General features: G+C 33.1%; 1 protein-coding gene across 9 annotated transcripts in view; it reads right to left on the bottom strand.

The window, feature by feature from the left end:
- The window catches only part of Ae2 (anion exchange protein Ae2), a 187,691-nt gene that overhangs the window by 162,405 nt on the left and 11,751 nt on the right, over positions 1 to 13,535 (bottom strand). For 6 of the 9 annotated variants that reach the window (XR_012412739.1, XM_073984878.1, XM_073984871.1 and 3 more), the window contains exon 2: positions 12,422 to 12,513. The exons of 1 other annotated variant lie outside the window; for it this stretch is intronic. The gene's annotated coding sequence lies outside the window, so the exon portion shown is untranslated. The remainder of the gene's footprint in view (positions 1 to 12,421; positions 12,514 to 13,535) is intronic. 2 more of the 9 variants (XM_073984880.1, XM_073984873.1) reach the window with 1 other exon arrangement.

Here is a 13,535-nt window from a genome sequence, read left to right as displayed (position 1 = left end):
CTCAGTTTAGCCGAAGAAACTGGCGACCATTTGCTTAGATGTGCTTCTTCCATGAGTAATTTTTGTGGGATATGACTCACCTTCGAAGATTAAACGGAAAGAGAGTTAAAATAAACCATTTTAATTTATATGAGTTTTTAACATTTTGTTTTTTCAAAATAGTCTGGCTTAATCCCATTGGTGTTGTTTTATTATTTTAAAACAACTAATTTATTTATAAAATACAGTAATTTATAAAATACAGTTAGTTAGTTGCTTGTGCTTCCGAAGTTAAAAAATAAAACATTTCCTGTTTCACTTTCGAAACGAAAATATATGCGACAAAAAGCCATACGAAATAACACGTAAACGTACACTTTCCATGTAAATTTAGGTTTATGTATTTCGAAAAGACTGTCTTTTGTAGAAAGAGAATGTCAAAATCACTCACTTGCTTTGTAGGTGTCGCGAATAACACCGAAAATCTTAAAACGCGTTTAAAGGCGGTTTCATTCATTATTTTGAAGAAATCAATTAAATAAAATAATTCAAAGTAGCGACGCATTTTATTTTCTCAAATAAAACAAATCACAAATATTCCAATGTTTGTATGTACACGCAGAAAAATATATCTTATATCTTCTATCCAAACAAATATTTGTTTGGGACTGGTTGCCAACAAACTGGATCCAAACATAATTTGTTTGTGTCAAAATCCATATATGTTTGCAACATTTTATAACATATATCAATTTTATTTGTTTGGGTACCAACATATTTTTATGTTAGAACATATTTTTTTGGCTATAAAGAGGAATTTTTTCAAAGAGAGTGACAACAGGGCACCAGCGGCTGCGGAATGCTGTTTTATAATCAGCGTTGCCGTTTCTGGCATTTCGGACCAAATTTAGTCCGAAAAATATTTAATTTTTAAATTGGTCCGATGGTCGGTCCAAATCCATTTTGGTCCGTTTTCATCCTAATAATAAACAAGCTAGAAAGTATCAGTCGGCTCTTCCGATCAAAACCAACATTTTTCCAAAGTGTCCGATTTCCCGCGAATTCCCCATATACTTAGTTTATAAATTTTTCTCTGAATTTTTAAATGTTGGGCCGTTTTGGGCCGTTTTTCACGAAAATTTTGGACCGAAAAAAATGTTTACGAACGGCAACACTGTTTATAATAAAGAGCTGTGTAATATCCCAGCAAACCAAATGTCTGATGTCCGACACGTCTGAACAATTTCGGAAGCAAAGTCTTTCAGATTTCGTTCCGATTTCTAAACGATTTTTTGGATAGGAAATAGTTTAGATTTTGTACCGATTTCGTTCCGATTTCGGAACGAACGTCGAAAAGAAATTTCCTATCCGAATTTCCCAAAGATTTTCTTCAGATTTCGTTACGAAATCGATCCGATGTCGCTAAGGCATTTCGTTCCGAAATTATGTCAACCACTTCATACAACTTTCGTTAAGATATCGTTACGATTTCGGATCAGATATCGGACGTATCGTCCGAATTTTGTTCCGATTTCATTACGATGTCGGTACGATTTGTTTTCTGGGAGGAGACGCAGAAGCGAAGACGAGACGCCAGACACGTGAGTTTCGTGCTTTGTTGTGGTTAACCAACGTAGCAAGTGAGGAGGAAAAAAAATGTATGAATTATGTTGTTCTTTTTTTCAGTTCTTTAAATACATTCGTTGAGTAAAGACGACGAAGAGGATGAGTAAGTGAATAAATCGGTGTTTTGTGTTTTCTTAATGAAATGGTGCTTTTTAGTAAATTAAATGCCCAATGCATTTTATAAATGGAAATTTTATAATTGAATCAAAAAGGTGAATGGAAATATTTTATTGGACAAGGAAGAAATCGCATTTAATATTGGTAATTACATACATGCTTATGTATATTTGAAATATGGTACATCCAGATTTATTTATTACATTATATAATCATTTTATTCCAGATGCCGATTACCCGCTGATGATTTCAACTTTGCGGAAAATGTGTTTTGTTTCACAACTAAGGAGAAGCGTTCAACAATGTTTCTATAAAAATTTTCCTTTTTAGAAGTGTGACTTTTATAAATTAATTCATTCAGTTTTTCTTTTATTAAAGTCTGTTGTGTATTTCATTGGAATTTTTTATGTACCTATCTGTCTGTTGTTGCTTTTGCCTTTCAATAAACCACCACCACGTATAAATGTGTGTATATGATAGAGATAGCCAGTGATCGCTTACTGAGAGAAAGTGAGCATATATTTCAATGTGTTTTACATTGAAATTTACGCTCCCTTGCTCTCAGTAAGCGCCCACTGTTGCATGTGTTTGTTTTTTTTTGTGGCTTTTGGTTTTGTATTGGTTTGCGTCCAAACAAATATTTGTTTGTACCCAAACATATAACTTGTTTGCACCCAAACATATATTTGTTTGCAGGACCCAAACATATGTTTAGGACAGATTGCAAACAAATATATGTTTGCAACAAAATATGTTTGGGACTTATGTTAGAGAGGCCTTTTTTCCTCCGTGTATATGCGGATTTTGTTTTTCTTTCTCATTTGGCTCTCATTTATGGAACATAGTTGTACAAATGTACATTCAAATTAGTAGTATTTCGCATAGGATACGTAACGTCAGTCGCACGATAGTTTGCGAAAGACATGAACGCACTTTTAGACGGAAGTGGGTGACTGTTTTCCTTTCGTACGGGTTTTCGTGCGACATACATAAAAATGCGGTTAATTAGGAATTACTACAAGAAATTCCTTGAATAATGTTGGGTTTTTTTGTATATATGTTTCTGTTGATTTACCTGTCGATGACAACATCAAGCCAATAAATGCAGAAATCGTTCGAAAATAACAAAAACACAAGGATAGGTACCTGGTGTTTGTGGTGTCAACTAAAATTATTGCTCTGTGTGAACATAGACGTTATATTCAGAAAAAGGTAAACGGATTTCGGAAAATATGTTACCTTTGGTCTATTCTAAATAAACTGAAAAACATCATATACAGCAGAAAAAAATTGCTTTTTCTAATTAAAACAGATTTGGAGTAAAGCTGAAAACACATCCAATGTTTGAGTAAAATTTTTGTGCCATTTCTGGTAGAAGTATTAAGAAAACTTGAAACTTGGCAGCACTTTGTCTTTTATTCGTCTACCAGAAATGACACAAATCTATACTCAAACGTTAGATGTGTTTAGAGCTTAAGTGTGTTACATGTAAAAGTCAGAAAAGTGCTACATAATAATGTTGTACTATCACGATGGGTCTCAAAAAGTATTGCGAAACCTCCTTAAAGCCATGGAAAACACTAATTTAAGACATAAAGTAAAGTTCGAAAAGCTGTCAGTTATGGTATGGGGTTGTATATCAAACAGTGACGTTGGTAACATCCAGATTTTGGAGAAAAAAATGATGTTTTAAAAAATGATTTAACCAACAGCTTCAAGAAATTTGAGCCTGATGACAATGAAAATTCAACCAAATCGCAATATAAGTACTACCTAGCCAACGAACCTACGTATAAATCATATTTATGGACTTGATTGTTATACAGCTGCACCAAAGTCATTGACACCCAGTCCAAAGTCTAGATATTAACCCCATCGACAATTCATGGGTACACTTGAAAAAAAGTCGGAAATAGGTTGCCTACTTACAGTAAATAAACTAAACTAAATAAAATGCACTAAAGAAGAATGGCAAAATACCATTGGAATATAACATTTCGAAACATATTTATTAAATTCAAAGACCTGTACAAGCTTTTATTGTTGCCCAAGATGGGCATACGAAATATTAGAACAAACTTTTCGAAAAATACCTTGAAAGACTGAAAAGTTGTGAATTTTGCAATTCTTCAGTTGACAGTACAAATAATGAGTTGCTTTCCTTTTTGTTAATTTTAAGGAAATGTTTACAGAAATTTAGCTACTTTTTATTTTATTTTTTCATTTTATTTTATTTTATTAATAAACTTGTGTAAGAATTAAATTGTTAACAAAAATATTAACCCATATCGTACCGAGACAAATTTTTTATTTATTTTTTTAAAAACAAAACACTTTTTTAGGGTAATTAGGACCCACTCATGTCAAAAATCAACTCAAAAAAATTTACCGATTTTTCGTTTTCCCGGAAAGTGGTGTTCGAAATTTCGAACACTGGCGCTTAAGCTATATATATTGAAGTAAAATAAAATTGATTTATTTGCCGTTTTATTGATTTATTTCACCATTTTTGTATGAAAAAATGGTTGAAGATTGGTATTGAGACTTCTTTGGACCTACACAACTTTTCCCCGAAATGTGTCAGCACTGGTCCACGTTTTGGATTGCCCCCCATAGAACGGTACCGCCCTATTTCCGGGAGATTTCAAAGATTTAGCTGCATTATCCTACAGAAATGGTTGTATATTAATACAAATTTAGTCTTTTTTGAGTCTACATAACTTTCCTCCAGAAATTTGTCAGCATATGTCCACGTTTTATGTAGACTCCGTTGAATGGTACCTAACGATTTTAGGGTATTTCAGGATTTTAGCCGCAATTTGTCAGTAAATTTCCACGTTTTGATATACCCATCGATATGTAGGTTAAGTACCAGCGTTCGAAATTTCGAACAGTCAACTTTGCACATCTGTAAAGTCGCGCTTGCGCATGTAAATCAAGTTCTCTATATTTTGTGAAACGGCCACATATATTGCCAATAATTCCCCATGATTACTTTTTTAATTTAATTTTTTTATAATTTTTTAAAATTAATTTAAAAAGTATCCAAAAATATAGGTTTCAAAAATCTACCCTTAACATCGAGGGGGAGGGGGGGTTGTCAAGGGAACATTTTTTTTATTTGCTGACAGATTAGACTTTATACATATACAAAAACTTGTTTAAAATTTAACCTCTTACATCCATAAATATTTTTTTGAAAAGAAGTGATTTTACTGTTCGAAAAATCGAACACCAAGTACGAAATGGGTTAATAACACTGCGCAACAAAATTCAAAATTTTTTAAATTATGGGAATACCCGATTATATTATGAAAGTAGAACTAAAAATATAGACACGTGTATCGGCGTTTTTAAAGTTTACATCGGAAAGTAGTAGTAGTTGGTCTTTCTGTTGCTTTTTTTGAAAATCTCTCAAAATCTCCATTAAAATGTCATCATATCAAACCCAAATATTCTACAAAATTGTTCGTCATAAAATTTTACTAAATCTTATCTAATCGCCAGCAATCTCTTAAAATGAAAAACACATTTTAGGGTTAAAGTCGGACTCCATCTAAGTTTGTTCAAAACTGTCCCATAAAACATAACTTTAGGGAGATGCCTTCAAAGACAAAAATATTCTTCGTCAAATTTCAGTATGGGTCACCAAAGAAATGAAATGTTATGAAAACATCATCATCAAAAAAACACGGCATATTTCCCAATTTTTTTAAGATTTTTTTCCTTTCTTTCGAGTTGATACAAGAAAGTAATATGAAACTTGATTCTAGGTAAAAGTGTCAAAAGCAGAAAATTCTACACAAAATTTCACTAAGAGTTTCAGAATAAACCGTATATCTACGTATACCATTTCCTTATAAAAAATAGATTTATGATGCAATTATTTGCTTTCCTTTTGAACTCTTAATTTAACATAATTCCATGCTGGATCAAAATCTAACAAAATCCTTAACTTTTGGGAATGCTGTTAAAAAAGGAATGTTCCAAATCAAATTACACTATGAGTCTCTGAAAAAAAGACATATGTAACTATAACATATAACATTCATATCAGCCCTTATTTTTGGCATAGGGCTTAGGGACATATTTTAATTTTTTTTTTATCAAGATTGTCGTTGTGATTGGACTCTATACATATATTATTGATGGTTTTTCGTTATGAATTCATACAGAAGATGTTGTTCGCACCATTTAAAAATTTTTTAAATATTTGTGGTGAATATACGTATATTTGAAAAATATAAAAAAACCCAAGTCAAACTTTGTAAAATTACGTATTTTTAGTACTTTTAACTTAAATTAGGTAGTATAGATAAGCCATTGTTTGCTTATATCGACACCTCCAAATAATAGTATGCTAAGTCTAAAAAGTGAGTTTTGCAGGAGAAGCTCCCAAAGTTTGGAATTTTTTTTGAACTTCAGTACTATGCTATGTCAATATTTGTTTATAACTTCTGTTCGGATTGACCGATCATTACCAAAATTAGACAGAATTTAAGTTAAAGGACGTTCGACACCTCCAAATAATAGTTTGCTAATTCTGAAAAGCGAGTTTTGCAGGACAAGCTCTAAAAGTTTGGAAATTTTTTTGAACTTCAGTACTATGCTATGTCAATATTTGTTTATAACTTCTGTTCGGATTGTCCGATCATTACCAAAATTTGACAGAATTTAAGTTAAAGGGCGTTTAATATAAAAATGTAAAGAACTTGAAAACATGCTAAGTCGACTTACCATACTATTGTTTGGAGGCGTCGATATTATATGAATTATATTGTATGTGAAAATATGTGAGAGGTCTACGGTCCAGTAAAAATATAGGTGTCATATGGACCCACATATGTACGACTTGGCGTGGTCCACAATAATACAATGATATGAGTAATTCCTGCTTTGGTGACATTTACGGGATTAACCCTAGTGAAATTTTGTGTAGAATTTTTCTTCTTTCGACACTTTTCACCTAGATCCATGTTTCATATTACTTTCATGTATCAACTCGAAAAAAGAAAAAAATTGAGAAATATTTTCATGTCTTTTCAGCAAAATTGATACTGATATTTTCATTTCCTTGCTGACAAATAAATTTGACGAAGAATATGTTTGTCTTTGACGACATCTCTCTAAAATTATGTTTTATGAGACAGTTTTGAATAAACTCAGATGAAGTTCGACTTTAACCCTAAAATGTGTTTTTCATTTTTAGAGATTCCTGGGTTTGATATGATCAAATTTTAATGGAGTTTTTGAACATTTTTCGAAAAAAGGACCAACAAAACCCTTTGATGAACCGCATGAGGGTTAACATTTTAAAAAAAGTGTTCCCCACATCTTCCTCAGTAAAGTTGCCAAAGACACTATATACCTACGGTGACCAACCGTACTCTATTATAGAGGACAGTACTCTATTTTAGGTGCCCGTACTCTATTTTTCCAACGTACTCTATTTGTCCTCTATTTTCATCATATGTACTCTATGTCCTCTATTTTCGATTTGTTTTACAAATACATGTGAATACAAAGGTAATACAATGAAATCCGAGAAACCTAGGCATAAATTTAACCAAATATTGTCGTTGTTGAAATGAAATCAGTCGTTTCAAATCACTGTTTATTGATTTAAACACTTCTGCACGCGCTCAAACCATCGATCGTATTTTTTAAAATTTCTTGCACCAATCGGTACGGAATCCATCGATAAGAAACCTTTTTTACGGCCAGGTTTTCATGCAGTATGGGATGTAAGCCGATGAATTAGCGGCAAGTGTCACAGACATAACCATCGTGTCAATTGGTCTGACAAATGATGTCGTTTCGCTTGGACGTACAAAGTTTGCCGTAAAATATATTGAATGTTTGGTAGAGAGCGGGAAGAACTCAATTTACTTTACGGAAAACTTTTTACGTGTGACTACCAAAGTTTCGGAATCGAGCCATTTTTGTTTCGACTCCGACTCCGGAGGCGACCCCGAGGATAATTTCTAATAGCACTCAATGAATAAAATATACACAAGTTTCCAATTATTTCCTATATGTTGGCAACTTTCTGCGGTGTTCCTTGAAAATAACTTTTGTCGAATATAATACACAACTACAAAACTTCCTTGTTTAAAACCTCTACAATTATAATAAAAATACAAGATCACCGAAATTTGAAACTCTGTGTAAGAGGTTCTGAAGCAGGCTTTCTCTCGGGAATATGAGCAGTTTAAAATCATTATTCTTGGAATACCATAGATCATAATCTTGATAAAGAATGTGTTTGATCTAAAACAAATATTCCAAAATATTTATACATTTCTTATCGTATATTAAGAAATCAACCCAGCTTGCAAATTTGCTTAAATTGAAACTCTAATTCGATTGTCATGGAATTTTAAGTTTGCTTTAGAGTATTAATTGGACCAATAAAGTTCTTGAAATTCATATTTAATAAATGTAGAAAAAATTGTTGCCCGGAGTTGGAGCCAAGTTATTTTTTCGACTCAGTCTCGACTCCAACTCAGGCTACGAAACCCTATTGACTACTAACTATAGGATGTTGCTTCATCGCGTCGTCATCACGTAGAAGATTGTGAAAAATGGTCGGACGAAAATGTTCACAAGTAAATTCCACATTTTTTTGCAAATTAATTCTTCAAGTCCTGTAAAAAACGCAATACGTGGTACGTCAAACCGTACTGAGTACGCTTAGGCTAGAAAATGTTAAGCTTTCCAATGGAAATGGTAAATGGCGCCTGACATTGTTGTGCAACCCAGAAACTTATGTAGTAGCCCTCGTATGTGTACTCTATTTTCATCCAAAAATATTGGTCACCGTATATATACCTAAAGTGCAAGGATTCCAAGATATCTTAACTCGAATTTTTTGTAAAAACTAGAAATGGCCCCCGCCTACTTTGTGTCTCATATTTTTAGCTCTTTTTTCATAATCTACTCAGTATAGCTTCTAATTTTTTTGGTTGCCGCACAGTGTAATGACATTTATTTATACCAATAAAATTATGTTTTCTTTTAACTTTTGTAATAATTTAGGGTTTGCAATAAGTAAGTTGACTAACTGTATGTGTAAATCGCGTAATTGTCAAATAATCACTTTGTTCGCATGTGACTTTCATGTGCAGCAAGACCATACAATTCAATGTGTATATATTTTTCGAAAGTTAATTTGTAGTACCAGCTGCATCTTACTGTTCAAAAACATATAAAACGTCGCTAATTTGAGCAGAGTGCATATACTTTTTGTTCGCATCCGATTTCGGTGTCTACTGTGAACATCTATATCTATATACATACATAAATATCTATTTCGAAGCGTCCAATAAAGAACAGTGGAAGTAGGATCACTCACTATTTTTGGTATAAAATAAATATACATATGTAGCTCCCTTATCAGTGAAGTTTTTAAGTCTCTGCTTTCGCTAAAATTAAAATGCAGCACCAGTTTTTCACTGCAGAAAATGTGATCAAATACGGGATATATTCAAAAACAATTTTAGGTGATTTTCGTATTTTAGAATTTCACGAGAGAATAATCCATTAGATCCGGAACGTAAAAAACTAAATTTTGGAATAAAGTACGAGCAAATCGAATAACAATTGTAAAAAGTAGGCCCGAAAAACATAATTTTTAGAAAAAAGTTTAGTGCGCTTTTGGGTGCAGAAGCTTCCTTGGGTCTAAAATACTTTCTCGCAGGAATTTTTCAGTACAGATCCACGTTTTTATAGAGCTCCCATTTTTATATAGCGGTATTTTGGAGGTTTTAGCCTCATTGACACACCGAAATGGCTGAAACTTCGCATTAAGCCTTTTTTGAGGCTACAAAACTTTCCTACCGAAATTTGTTGCTACAGGTCCACGTTTTGATATAGCCCCTGTAGAACGGTACTTTCCGACTTTTGGTATTTCGGAAGCTTTAGCCGCATTATCCCACCGAAGTGGCTGAAATTTCGTATTTAGTCTTCTTTGGGGCTACAAGAAAATTGTTCAATACAGGTCAACGTTTTGATATAGCCCCTATAGAATGGTACTTTTCGACATACGGTATTTCAGAGGCTTTAGCCGCATTATCCCACCGAAATGCCTGAAATTTCGTATTTAGTCTTCTTTGGGGCTATAAGATTTTCTCCAAGAAACTGTATTTTTGAGGTTTTATCCTCTTTATCACACAGAAATTTTTGAAATTTGGTATTTAGTCTTTTTGGGGCTACAAGACTTTCTCCCAGAAAATGTTGTCAATATAGGTCCACGTTTTGATGCAGGTTTTTGCCTCATACCACACAGAAATGGCTGACATTTGGTATTTAGTCTTTTTTTGGGCTACACGATTTTCACGCTGAATTTGTCAGTATTGGCTCGCGTTTTAATATATACCCCATAGAACGGCACTTCCCGACTTTCGGAGTTTTGAAGGTTTTAGCCTTATTATCTCAACGAAATGGCTGATATTCGGTATTTAGGCTTCTGTGGGGCTACAAGACTTTCTCCCAGAAATTTTGTCAGTATAGGTCTACATTTTGATACAGCTCCAATGGAATGGTACCGCCCGATTTTCGGAATTTTTAAAGTTTTACTCACATTGTCCAACCGAAATGACTAAAATCAGGTACTCAGCCCCCGTTGGGGTATAAAATATTTAAGCAGAGAATTTTCGGTACAGGTCTACGGTTTGATGTAGTCCCCATAGGGCGGTACATTCCGATATTCAGTATGTTAAAGGTTTTAGCCAAAAAATCCAAGCGAAGCATCTGGAATTTAGTACATAGCCTTCGCTAGGAGTATAAACCATTCCTAAAGAGAATTGTCGGTTCAGGACCACTATTTACTTAGCCTCCCATATGTATTTTCAAACGGAAATTGGATTGACAAAAAATAAAAACCAATTTTTTGGTAGGAAAGTAATATAACGCATCACTCCGATTTATGGTATTTTAGGGTATGGTCAAGACGTACTGGATTGTAGTAATATGGAATTTGGTATTTCATGGTTTCAATTTATTTTGAGCACTCAATTTTATAAAAAGCCTAAATAGCTTTAAAGCGTTGTTCGATTGCATAGAAGTTGAGAAATGTCAAATGAAATGCAGAATGAACTTGAAGTTTAGGTGTGGCTCACATTCAACATCGCCCCTTGAATTTAATCACCCTTTACATGTGAACCTATTGTAAATCAATTAAAATGATATAGTCTACTTCTGGGAATTCAAACATAGCAATATACATATTGCTATGTAGATCTGCTAATTACACTGGTCAACAGGACTTTTGTTTCAACCGAAGTTGCAGTTGTTTCTAGATGAAATCGGCGAGTTGTTTTCAAATCCGGTCCCTGTTTTTCTCCATCAGCTCTTGTTTTTGAGATATAGCTCAAAATCGGTTTTTACGAGTTTACCCCAGACTTTCGTTATTTTCGGATACAAACAAATATTTTTTGTGGGGTTTTCGACATTAATATATTCAGGAGATGTTATACGCTCGATACAAATCGTTTTTGAAATAGGTATAGTGAGTATATATCAAAAAAATATACTTTAAGCTGTAATTACGTCATCGGGGGAAGTCATATGGTACTCCGGATATGCTTAGGGTGTCTACTATATAATCCAGTATTCAAATGTATAATATAAAGTTCATAGCCCCCATGATTCGGCCATAACCTAAAAATCGCCATGAAGACTGCTAAGGGAAATAATTTACCAGTGATATCATTACCACATAAGCCACTTACTTTTCAATGGCAGTCTTCATGATGATTTCTAATTTATGGCCGAATCATGGGCGCTATGAACTTTATATTATATATTTGAATACTGGACTATATAGTAGACACCCTAAGCATATCCGCATTGCCATATGAAGATCCTATGACTTCCCCCGATGACGTAATTACAGCTTAAAGTACTCAAAATAAGCAATTTTTACAAGGTCCGTTGTATATTTTCTATATTTTTTTGATATATACTCACCATAACTATTACAAAAACGATTTGTATCGAGCGTACAACATCTCCATAATATATTAATGTCGAAAAACCAGAAAAAAATATTTGTTTGTATCCGAAAATAACGAAAGTCTGGGTTAAACTCGTAAAAACCGATTTTGAGCTATATCTCAAAAACAAGAGCTGATGGAGAAAAACCGGGACCGGATTTGGAAATAACTCGCCGATTTCATCTAGAAACAACTGCAACTTCGTCTGAAACATTCAACTTTTTCAATTTTGTTGAGCAGTGTTATTTTTATTTTGTTTAACATAATTCTCGATAGCTAGCCTATTAAAAAGATTTTGCAGTAATTGAATTTCGACATACCTTGACATTACATATCAAATATATTCTTATACAATTATTATTATATACATTAGGGTTATACATTTTTTGCAGTTTTGTAAGTATCAAAAATACCTCCACATAGTCATGTAGAGGATGGAAAGATATGTACATATATTTTTATCATCTATACAATATTCCCCACATTGTACCAGTGCGTTTATATTTGTAGCCCTAATGTACATACATACATACATATGTATGCATGTATATTACTCTGCACTGTTTTCATGTAATACGAGTGTGTATATACAGATAAACCAATGTCTCTTCATTTATGCATTGGAAATTTCATTTGAAACATGTGTTTGCATTTTTATCCACCGTATTATTAAATAGTTAACTGTTAACGCTTCAATTACTCACCGTTTATGTTTTATCAGTTTACTTGTGATAAGTGTCTGATTAATATTGAATGAAGAAATGTAGTTTTTCACTTCTCAAGTACTGGCAGCTACCTAAATAGACAATTTGTTGTAATTAACCAGGTAATTATTTGGACAAAAAGAAAAATGTTATTTGGAGTGGCACTACACGATACTTTCTTTAATAATATGGGCACTTTAATAATATGAGCCCGACACTTTTTTAATACGATTGCGCACATGCTTTTCATACGATATCGATGCAGAACATAACACATGAACTGAAAAGTATTAGTCGAGGAATGTTTCGGACAGCGTAATTTAGTTAAACACATCACGATACATATCATATACAGTGTCCGTGTAAAAACTAAGTAAATACCCTAAAATAAATATTAAAATTATTATTATTATTATTATAAACCAATATTATACCCTACACAACTGTGCATATGAAATGTTCTATATCCAAATCTGAACCGATTTCGATATTATTTGTTTTTGGCATTTCTTTTCTTGGCCGAATTCAGTTACACGCTCCAAATTTCATCGAAATCGGACATATATAGCGTGTTTAGTGCAGCTAATACATGAAATCGGCCGAAAATATATACGGGAAGTATATTTAAATCTAAACCAATTTCGATATAACTTGGCACATTTATTTCTATATCGAATTTAGTAACACGCTCCAAGTTTGTTTGGTGCAGCTAATACGTGAAATCGGCCGAACATATATATGGGAACTATATTTAAATCTGAACCGATTTCGATATAATTTGGTACATTTATTTCTAGACCGAATTTAGTCACACATTGCAAATTTCATCGAAATCGGGCATATATAGAGCGTTTGGTGCAGCCGAAAATATATATGGGAGCTATATCTAAATCTTTATCATATTATTCTGCACATTTTTTTCTAGATCAAATTCAGTCACATATTCCAAATTTCGTCGAAATCGGACATATATAGCGTATTTGGTGCAGCAAATACCTGGAATCGGCCGAAAAAATATATGGGAGCTATATCCAAATCTAAACCGATTTTGATATAATTTGGCACATTTATTTCTAGACCAAATATATTTACACGCTCCAAATTTCATCGAAAT

The sequence above is a fragment of the Musca autumnalis genome, unplaced genomic scaffold, assembly GCF_047663935.1.
Source record: "Musca autumnalis isolate F117 unplaced genomic scaffold, ASM4766393v1 scaffold_4, whole genome shotgun sequence".
Lineage (NCBI taxonomy): Eukaryota > Metazoa > Arthropoda > Insecta > Diptera > Muscidae > Musca > Musca autumnalis.
Note: the sequence above shows the minus strand (reverse complement) of the source record. Positions and strands in the feature narration are given on the sequence as shown.